The following is a 12,350-nucleotide window of genomic DNA, read 5'->3' as shown; positions in this document are numbered from 1 at the left end:
AGGTTGTATTGAAATTCTCTAACAAGGTGCTTACTTAATTGTGAGTTAAAGTCCTTTAACAAAGCACACTTCTAATAGGGTGTTGAAATCCTTTAACAGGGTAAGACCTAATAGTCTTTGTAAGCCTTTACAAGGTAGACCTTTTATAGAGTAGATCATGTTTCATGATTAAACATTGTAACCTTCATTGGATACATTTTATTACTGCTGTATCATACCCAACCCAGTTTTACCTTCTTATTGGAGGGTTTCTAGGTAATCATATCTAGTGTCATATATGTGTGAATGCTTACTTGTTTACATGATTTAGATGTACATGTTTTACATGGTATTTTAGTTTACTTATTGAATGTATGAGATGGATGTGTGGTGAATGTTTTATTGGTCAAAGTTTAAAGCATTGATTCCCCCCCCCCCCCCCCCCCCAAAAATTTTACCTTTCCTATTGTAATTCCAACAATTGGTTTCAACGCGATGTTCTTTGAATTAAAATTGCATGAGGCACTAAAAAAAATTTTGGGTTAAAATTTCTTGTACCCTTATAATATTAAAATAAACATATTTTTCTTTAAAGGGATGTTGGCTACATCTTACATTATGTATGTATATGTTTATAATTTAATAAGAAACTTTTTTTTTTTAAAGACTAGTGGGTGGAACTTGCTTGAAGGGTATTATTATTATTTTATTTTGCTTTTAACAAGTGTGAAGGATATTAAAATTTTAATCTTTTTATTTTTTTAAGTTAAATGAGAGTTAATTGTCTCCTTATACATTTTCCATAGAGAAAAATGTGCTCTCTGAGAAAATGTTTTGGGGAAACAAATTTGTCCATTTCTCTCTAATGTTTTTCTACTTCATTTTTCTAACTGCACATTTATTAATTAGAAATATGTATTTACAAGGCCTTAGTTTGCTATTAATCTCTAATGTGAATTTATTTTATTTATTTATTTATAGAATCTATAGAAGACTATGAATCAAACTTAGGAATTGAAACATATTAATTAATTCGAATGACTAAGATATCAAATGTAAAGTTTGCAAAATAACAAGAATATCTATGAAACTAAATTATTTATTTCCTTGTTGTAACTAGTAAACTTTGGCTACACTTACATAATTTCAATCACAAATATGCAATAAACTCAAACTCTTTCATTTCTTTTTTAAAGAACAATGATTACAAAAGGGGTAAACTATTGTAGTGATTCTTCAATACATTTAAAATGCATTTAATCTCTATTTACAAGGTCTTAGTTTTCTATTAATCTCTAATACTTCATTTCCATTTAAATGCATATGTATTTTGATACAAAATCAAATCATTACAATTGAACTGAAAGTCCTTTCTTTCACTACAAGGTTGTAAGAATGCAAAATAAACAAGATGAACAAGGTAGAGAATTCTCCAAACACAATGAGACATGGTAAAACATTGACTTTCTCCTTCACACTGTCACCATCAAGAGATCAAGATTCCAAGTTTTCTCCCACAATTGAATCCACAAAAACTTGCAAATAAGGAAGAACAAAACCATGGAGAGCTCACTTCCCAACCTAGGCCTCAAGGATGCCACCCACCAAGCTTGGAGAACTAAAATCAATTGGGTCACATTCAAACTCAAACTACAAACACATGAACATTACAAGAAAACACCCAACCAAGGCTTTCACAATGGATCACACCTATGAACCCATGACAAAGGGTGAAGGTGGAACAACCATGAAGGAGATGCCAATGAAAAAACTTACAAAAACATGCCTTCCCAAGGCTCAAAATCATACGCATTATCCATAAGCATACTCGCCTAATCTCCCCCAATTAACATCAAAATACATTGGCAAACAAGGGCTCATACACCTTGTTTTTTCCCTCTTCTCCATCAGAAGAGACTGTACACTTCCATGGAGTCACAACTAACCCCTTCACCCACTCATGACCACTTCCTCCCTATCCAAGGGTGAGTAATGTCATCACTCACATTAACAATCCCTCAAGAAAATGTAAAAATATTAAGAACATGATTGAAACATCATCTTCTCATCCCTCATAGACACAATACAATAATACATGTAGAGCAAGAATGCAAGAATAAGAAACATCAAACACAAACTACTCTATTGCAAGAATGAAACAAACATCCATGGAAAGGAAGAATACCAACCTTTCACAATGTGTTAGAAAGTTGAGAAGATCCTCATCCCTTTGTTGCTCTAATTTCAAAACCTAATGTCTCTAAAGATATAGAGTGGGTGAACACCCACTAACTTCTCCAAAGGCCTCTAAAAAGGCCTCCAAATCTAACCCACCTACAAGAAATAACTCTTGAGTTGACTCTAAGATCATTGGCCATCATACATGTCCCCTACCATTAATGCAAGTGTTGTTGGAATTACAAGTGGGAAAGGAGTAAACTTCTGGGGGGGGGTGTGAATCAGGAGTTTAAACTTGGACCCATAAAACTTTCACCTTTCATACATCACTTGCATAATAAACTAAAATAACATATAAAGAATATGCATTAATAATTTAATCAAACACACACACACTTAACACCATATATGATTACCCAAAACCCTCCAAATGAGAAGGTAAAACTAGGGTGGGTTTGACACTCACAAATCTTCACTATTGTAGCAATAAAGTGTATCCAATTAAGGTTACAATGGTTTGACCATGAATCATGATCTGCCCTGTTAAAGGCTTATAAAGACTATTAAGTCCCACCTTGTTAGAGGATTTCAACACCCTGTTAGAAGTGTGCCTTGTTAAAAGAATTTAGGTCATTCACATGGAATGCCACCCTATTAAAGGATTTGGCAAAGCTTGTTAGGACTACTCCACCTAAGAGATTTAACTAAAATCACCTTTCAAAATGTCTCAACATAGATCTTGCAATTGGCACTTGCTTTCCTGATAACATATGACCTCTATCCAATCTCTGATTAATCCTTCATGATTTGATGTATCAATATTGTATCCTCTATCCTCTATTCGTCACTTAACTGATTTTACAATTCACTCTTGCTACTAAGTCACCTTGAATGCTTTGCAAACTATCTTGTTTGCTCCTCCAATTCGATCTTTCACCACTTTGCAATGCTCTCAACTCTATTAAAAATTATGGGCTTCGTGCTCCTTAAGAAGACTGAGGTGGCTTAGTGTTAGGTATGAATCTATGGTTGAGATTCATCCATTTTGCCACTTAAACCTTCCCATTTTTTGATTGGCTGCATGTAATTTACATAGGGAATCTGCATATAGATTTGTCTTTATCTCTAAAGGATTGAAAACTATCCTTAGGTTAGCTGAAAAATGGTTTACATAGCTATTTGTGTCATAATAATAAAAAATATCCAATCTGTGTTACTCGGCATATGTAGTCTCTGATTCTTGGCATACACTATTTTGACTCGGCACCTAAACTACTTGGCATCTACTATTTACTCAACACTTGAATCACTCCTCACGGTCTATCTTCTTGGCACTTGAGTGACTCAGTACATGAGTAACTCGGTACTCATTGCAACTTGGCATGGTCTAATATTTACATGTTGTACTTAGCATGCATTACTAGTTCAGCATGAACTAAGTAAATGTCTTTACTGTGTTGACACTCACTTGTCAAAACCAATATAAGATCAACAAGTTTTAGGTAGGAGTGTGGGTTTGGGTAATGTCATAAGACTACTCTATTTTGGAAACTATTAGAAAATGAGAAGTTTGAAGGGTCCCTAAAGTTACCTGGACCTCCTAGTGGTGCTAATTAGGTCTCCAACTCATACCCCTACCACTTGGGCACTTAGATTCCACTAAATTTGGCTCCTATGACCACTTTTTGGCCTGTAAAAGTGAATTGAAATTTGAATTCAAAATTCCTATTAGGTGGAACTTCATAAGATAACTCTAAAAAAAGGGTATTAGCTTAGGCTCCTAATTAAGTTTAGTTTTAGGTTAAGGTTACATTGTCAACCCTAATTGACATGTCATTTTACACATACACATGACAAGTGTTAAGTGACACCATAAAATTACATTACATAAAGCAACTGACATGTCACTATTAACATAATGAATTAACCTAATACATATATTCAAATTACAATTATGAATTAAATTACATGGCAACGATGTTTGAATCTCTTAATTAGATTCAACCTTGGTTTTACAGTTTTCAAATAGGGTTGGTTCTTGGTTTTCTGATTAATTCCTGTTAGAAATAGATAATACTGAGGGGGGTGAATCTGTATTCTACAAACTTTTTCCCACAATTGAATATTGTTAATTACTTTATAACTTGCATATGAAATTAACCCAACAATTATATATAGTAAATATAACCATGCACATAGATAACTCATAACACCAATATTTGTTAACTAGGGAAACCTTGGCCAAGGGAAAACCTTAGTGGGGATAATACCCACTAGATGATCCACTAAACAAAAGAATCATGTTAAGGATATTGACCCTATTAGGAGTCTATGAAGTATATATAATGTCTCGAGTCCTTGTTAGAGGACTAGGCCTTGTTAGAAGCCTCAACCCTTTTAGGAGTTGCTTCAACCCTATTAGGAGTTAGTAGATCAAATACAATGTATGCAATACAAGCCCATTACCCTAACATGCATTCATACAATAAAGTTCTTCACAAGAATAGATATACATACAATACTTTCTGACATTTGTAATTCACACTTGCTCTAATGATACATTAGATCTTGCATCACATAGTTCGCATATCATCTCATCGACTTTACATCAATCACAAATATCACATAGATCACACATATGTTTTCCACTTATTGTAACGCCCCACTAAGGAACCCAAAATAAATTAACCTAAAAGTTCACTACATAAACATATATATCATCATCAGACAATCATGAGATAACTAAAATAACTAAGTAAATATATATATATATATATATATATATATATATATATATATCAACTGAATATGAAACAATATCCAACAATCTGGAAAATAATGTCACTGATCATCAAGCATAAACATAAAACTAGCCTAAAAGAGTTTGGCAATAAAAACCAAAAAAGTTAACTAGGGGTAGGCACTACATCCAACCCCCCTAGACTTAGGCTTACTCCTAGAAACCTACAAGAAAGGTAAAACTAAAGCACTTGTTGTTTGGATCTCATTGGAACCTTTCCCCCCGTATGAGGGTATGACTCCGCTAAGAACACTCTCTACGATCTACCCATATCTCCAACCATAGGTTCCAAAGCTATAGGCATTTGGTTTGAGAATTGTGATTTCCATTGAGGGTAGTGGGACAACTTGTGTTCACATTGTCCACATGAGAAACACTCTTCATTGAAACTCCTCTGCACTTTAGTTGTACTAGACTATTAAACACTACCCCCACTAGCATAGGAAGGAGTACTATGTGATGGTCAGTCATACTAGTCATGCTTATTTCACTAAGAGTACTGAAGGTCCCTAGCATGTTATCCAACACCACCACTTTGAGTTGGAGGATAAGATCCTCCCTATTGTTGATTACCTCTAGAAGGAGGTTTTATACTACCACCTGCTCCCTAATTACCTTTGGACCTTGATGTTGCAGGTGCTCCCATAATCCACCATGTCCTAACGTAACACTCTATTCTACAAGTATGGCTCGAAGTACCGCATCTTTGAGGGTTTTAGGTTCAAATACCTTAACATCCCCAACTAGATGGTTATTCAGACCTCTGATAAAATATTGTGCCAATTGTGGCGAGCTATCGTTGATCCCCACATAGGGCATGAGCTCATAAAATTTATATTCATACTCTACTATGGTCATAGTGAACTGTCTCAGGTTGTGGAATTCATATGCTCTTTTTTGATTCTATTCCTATGGTAGGAATCACTCATGGAAGTTCTCTAGAAAAAACTCCCATGTGATAGTATTCATGTCTATATCCATCTTCTTCTCTTCAATAGTCCACCATGTGGCTCCAAAGAGTTATAGGTTGGTAACAGAAAACCTCTCTTTGATGTTAGATTCAAAGTCCTATATAGAAAAAACCCTATCTAGAGCAATAAGCCACTGCTTGGACACATAACCTAACCCAACCCATTGAAGGGTTTGACCTTGGACCTTTGAAGGTCCTTCATTTGAGTAGCTTGAATTGACCTCTTTTGGTCTCTGCAATGATCCCTCCAAGGGCTCCTAGACCTAGGTCTTTCCTCATTCACTACATGGTGTGCTCCTTGCTGACCAACACCCTAAAGAGGAGGTAGGAAATCCATAATGGTCCTCATCATTTGCCTCAGGTCAACCTTCTCTAAGTTGGCCTACTACTCTCTATGGTTCTCTTCCTGATGCTCACTGAGATGCTCTTCCCTCTTCTCTTCCTGAATAGGGCCTCCATGGGAAAACTCATGTACAATGATGTTTATGCCTCACCCACGGGCTAAGATACGACCTCTCACTAAAGATCTCATCCCAGATACCATCCTACAATAATATCCAAGATAATGAGATGCTAAAATAACCATAAGAACATACTACTATAAAGCATACACATAAGAAACATGTTTTGAATACAATACAAGATCAATTTTAGTTTTGCCTATTTTAGGTTTAAGTATGTTTTAGTTTGAAAGTTCAAGTATTTCAAGTTTGTAATAAATGTATATCATAGTTTAAGTTTTGTTTCAGTTCAACTAGTTAAAAACTAGTGGTGTTTCAATATACCCAAAGCTCCCAATGTAGAAACTCTGGCTCTGATACCATATGTAACACCCCACCAAGGAACCCAAAAGAAATTAACTTAAAAGTTCACTACATGAACATATATATCATCATCAGACAATCATGAGATAACTAAAATAACTAAGTAACTTTATATATATATATATATATATATATATATATATATATATATATATATATATCAACTAAATATGAAACATATCCAACAATCTGAAAAAAAATTTCACTGATCATCAAGCATAAACATAAAGCTGGCCTAAAAGAGTTCGACAATAAAAACTAGAAAAGTTAACTAGGGGTAGGCACTACACTTATCTTCGTAAGATAAGATCTTTACTTATATGTTGTATATTAGTAAATCTCTACTTAGTTGGCCTTCATATCTTCACACACTTGACATAATATGAAATAACTTATGGAATAACATCCACAAAGTTGGCTCATCAAGACTTAGTAATTATTTTGTTACCAAAATAATTCCTTAAGTCATACAACTCAATTCTCTACTATGCTTTGTTCTGGTCTGTCAAATACCTATACTAGTATTTCAATCATAACTCACATTGTACATTCTGTACACATCTACGCACTGGTACACATCATCATGACACTGTCATAGAGCTTTCCTCCACTACACATAAGCTAATTCTCAATTAATCATTCCTACACATCACATATGTTCTCTATGTTGTTGCAAACTGTCTAACACTTGGATAATTTCCTAACTCTAAATGCATAAATGAAATGTTGAATACATGTTTCCATAAATAAAAACTCTCAAGATATCTTTCTGACCATATTACCAACAATCTCCCCCTTTGGAATTGATGGAAACATTTGGGAAAATTAGCTAAGTCCAAAAATGATGTCATATGTAACAAAAACAAATAAAAGTAGCTACACAAAATCGCCTTCAAAATATAACAATTTTATTCATGTTTTGATGGATCATTACATTCCTTATCACTCCTTACATTGATACATAAGTTTACTCTCCCTTACATATACAATGCATACATACAATTTTCCTTTACATATTACTCCCCCTTTGACATCAATGGTAAAGGTGTCAAAAAATTTATTCAAAAATTGGGTGGCCTGCTACTGATCAACTTGTTATTATGGAAAAACAATCTGCATAAAATAAGTTTTAGCCTATCCACTTCCTTCTTTCAGTTCTACTTCACTTTATCAGAGATACTGAGTAGTGTGCATAGTGCATAGGATGCCACTTCAACTGTGCTCAAGTCAATATTAGCAAACTTGTCATAGGAAGTCTTTGCTGAAAGACATTCTTCCAGTTGCCTCTGCAAAATGTTGATCTTAGGAGACAAGGCTTCTCTAAGACTAGAGAACCTTTTTGATGCCTTCTCCTTATCTAATTCTAAGTTGTTGATCATACTGTGGATCTTCTCCACTTATGTTCCACATTATTCAATATTGGTCTCAGGTAATTGTATTTTTGCACTGAGTGTTTCAAGTTCACTCGTCTTACCCTTTATCTGACTCTCAAAGTTTATTGGGTACTTGTATGATAGTGTGCACTATCCATACAACTTCTTACTTTCATCAATGTGTTTACTAAGTTCTTTGATGCTTACATCCAGTGCCTTCAAGCCATTTCTCACATTTGTGCACACTATGTCAAATATTGTTGCATCATGCTTGGCCTGAGCTTGTGCTTATGCTATCTCAGCTAAAGTTGTGAATTCCTTATCAAAGGTTTTCACCATTTCTTTGGCCTTAGACTGCAAGTTTGGAATGACTATAGTTGTGGTAATTGTCATCTTCATTCTATCCAAGACTTCAATTAGTGTCTTCTCCAAAGACTTTACTAATTTTTTCTTCTCAAATAATTTGCTCAATAAGCTTATCAATCCCTTTTGATCATCATCATCATTAGATGCCACTGCTATTGTTGTTGCTACTACCATAGGAGTTACAACTGGAGTAGATGTAACTCCAATTTTCTTTTCGTCCTTGACTTTGTTCTTCTCTTTTTCTAGCTTCTCATTTGCTTCTTTGGCTTTCTTCCTTTTCTCTTCCTCTTCTTCTTCTTCCTTTCATCTTCCTCTTTCTTCTTCTCTTCTTCCTTCTATCTCTACTCTTCTTCTTCCTTCTTCCTTACCTTTTCCTCTTGTTTTCTTTTCTTTTCTTCTTTTTCTAGCTTTTTATTTTCTTCCTTCCTCTTTTCTTCTTCTTTTATGTTTTCCTTATCCTCTTTCTTATTTTCCTCTTCCCCATCATTAGAGCTAGTATAAACTATGATATTGCCAACAATGGTTTGGCCAAAAGCTGCAAATGGATTCTCCTTTGCATCTACAGTGATGTGTGTACTATCCACTTGCATGGATTCAGTACCCATAACAATGTGTGGTGGTGAGAGTGCCTTTTGTGTCTCCTCTTCTTCTTCCTCATCACTAGAAGGTGTACTAGCTTGTACATACATTGGGCTCTCAGCTTTGGATTGTGCACTCACCTCTAGTAGTGAGGTCATGAATTTTACAATTACCTCCTTTGTTTCTTTCCTAACATCCTCATAGTTGCCTCACATCATAATAATTTCTCTTCTTTTATTCCTTAGCAAGGGCTCAATACCCTTCAAAATTCTTTCAGAGCCCTCTTTGGAGTTGGATTCATACAACTTTTTGATCATTGTTATTCTCAAGTTGTTGTCTTCTTCCAACACTCTCTTCTTTCTATTTAACAATCTATTAAGTAGATCTTCTGGAATCTAATTGTGTATACTGTCAAACCTCTTATTCTACAGTATCATATTCCTTACTGCGGCATTCTCTAACTACCTTCTATTCATATTATTGTACGCACTATAATATTTGTTCAACTGTAAAAAATTATCATCATTAATCATTTCCATGTTAAGGTTCTCTACCTTTGGTTTCCATACTTTCTTGCCTGCTAGAGTTCTTCCTTCCTGCGCTGCTTGCTCCACTAGCCTATCTTTAGCTTCATCCTTAGATTCTTTAGAGTTACTGACTTGTAGTGTCTTCCTTCTCTTTCTGAGTTCATTGGTGGTTTGCTTGACCCTTTTCTTAGTGGATGGTGCAGGTTCTTGCTTAACCTTCACCAATCTTTGTGATTTCCTCCACACAACAGGTGTTTCCACTTCTGGCTACCTCCTAGGTTGTTCACTTCTTGTCTTTACTAGTTGCACTTGTGAAACTATTGCATATGATGCAATTGGGGCTTGTGCACATGACTGTGCAATGGTTACACCTTCTGAAGGTCCTACAACAATAATAGGAGTTGTTGCTATCACTTTAGACTACCCATTTTTCTTCATCTCTAGTGCAATTCCCTTCACCTTATTGAATTCTTCTCAAGTCATACCTGATTCCTTAAGGATATAATCAATTACTTTCTCCACTTTCTTCTTTCTTTCCTTGTTGTATAGTTTAGAATGAACTATTCTCATCTTCTCTTCATAGGTTCCCAATCTAGGGCACTCAATGTCCTTCTCAAATTGAAGTATGATCTATGCATACCCTTCTATAAGCTCTACACTCATTTCATATCCCATGGGCTCTATGAACTTAACTCTAGGTTCCACAATTTCCATGTATGTGTAGTCTATCTCCACCATGAAGTATAAATCATCCTTGTACTTCTCTACCATGGATGGAGGTATTATGTACCTCTTTCATTTCAGTCTAGAAACTCTTCATCATTCTATCTATGTCATCATCTCTAACATTCTCCACCTTTGATATATAGCATTGAGTCACCAATTTCATTGTGAACTCATTGTTATCCCAGTTTGTCACTCCTAGGAACTTCCTTGTTGTATAAAAGAATAAATGAGTCAATAAGGACTCAAATCTAAAGACTGCACTCTTTGTCTTCTTCACTTTTACAATGTTATCTAACAACTACAATCTGATAATCTCACACAAATTTACTTTTCTTCCCTAAATTTCCATTACATAAGTTGCATGTAAAAATCCAGCTAGTACTGATTTAACCCTTGAGCCATGGTTAAACTTGTATTGTAATATTTTACTCAATAATTTCACTCCTTTATCTGAATTGTATCTACCTTCATATTCCTTCCATCAAATCTTGTATTTAGGTTTGTCTCAACCATCTTCCTTACATTCTTCTCATTTATGGGATTGCATCAGTCTTTACTTAGTCCTATGACCTTATGAATTAGGTCATTGTCAATTTCAACTTGCACATAACCTAACTAGAACATATCATCATGCACCCTACTTAAGAATGATTTGGGTCCAATCATTGTTGTCAAACTCCGTATAAAACATGTACTTTACCAAATTCAACTCGCTTAGGTATGCATACTCAGACTTCAAGGATAGGTCACTAGTTACACATAGTCCCTAAGTCCTTGTGTATATCTTCATCACCTATGCTCTCAATTTTACAATATATATATAGCTTACGATGTCTTCAACATGAATCACATTCTCCAGAACTTACAAAAATGCCCCAAATGGGTCATCCATAAGTGAAACAAGTGGATATTTCTTGAATACATATCATGGCCTTTCACTCACATTAAAAATTGTCTGACTGGTCATTGCAATACAACTGTATTCACTGAAAAGCTTAGTTTTAGCTCCATAAAATACCGTAAAATCGTGTTTTAGGGCTTCAACAACTTTGTGCTTCAAAATGCCTTTCTACGTACTTTACTTCATTGTCAAATCACTCTTTAATTCACTCAAAACACTTCACATGAACAAATGGTACACGCAATCTTGTTTACAATCCTTAAATCATTTCAAATCATACTGCACATTAAATGCATATCTACCAAAAATTCAGATACTGTCTTTATTTTCTAGTAAACTTATTTTTTGAATTCTTTCTTATTGCGATCATATCTAAGCTTGTGCACTTGACCATAGCTTCCTCTCTATGTCAGCTACCTCCTATTAATTGTGCAACTTTCAACTCACTCTCTAACATTAGTTCTAACCAACTAATGCTCTACCTCTTTAGAAACTGCTTAATTCAGGTAGGATGAGTCACAAACAATCAGTGACTTTAATCTCTCATTAGGTGCATCAAAATATTGTTCTTCCAAAATTGTATAAGAGATTTATGGATCCTTAATTGTCACAAATGCTTTTAACTTGACTACTTCCTTCTGACTGTTATCATTGTCATTTCCATTCCTTTTGTCATTCTTGTTGTTGTTCCTTCTGTGGCTAGGATTCCTATTGAAGTTTCTTCTATCCATTATGCAATATCTCATTATGTTTCTAAAGTTATTACATAACATACAGGTGCATTTCTTCTTTGATTGGTTCCATTCTGACTTTCAAGTGCTCTGTAATTTCTTGCAATGTGTCTTGGTTTGTTACACTTGTAACACACAAATTGGTTCTTTTCTCCATTAGGTTTCTCTCCATCATTGGATCTATTATGTGATCTCCCTCTTTCATTAACTACAGGATTAGTGTTCCTAAACATTCTACTATTTGCATTATTACCATCAAAATTAGGTTTCTTACAATCCACTTCTTTATGTCCATAACCATGACAATTATAACAATAAAAATTAGTAATAGGTTTACAAGAATTACCTATGCAACCTCTTTTCATATGACTAACTTCATTGCGTATGAAACATCTA

Source organism: Cupressus sempervirens, chromosome 10 (assembly GCF_028749045.1).
Source record: "Cupressus sempervirens isolate cs-2001-9-10 chromosome 10, ASM2874904v1, whole genome shotgun sequence".
NCBI lineage: Eukaryota > Viridiplantae > Streptophyta > Pinopsida > Cupressales > Cupressaceae > Cupressus > Cupressus sempervirens.
The sequence above is the reverse complement of the archived record's forward strand: the minus strand, read 5'-3'. Positions refer to the sequence as shown.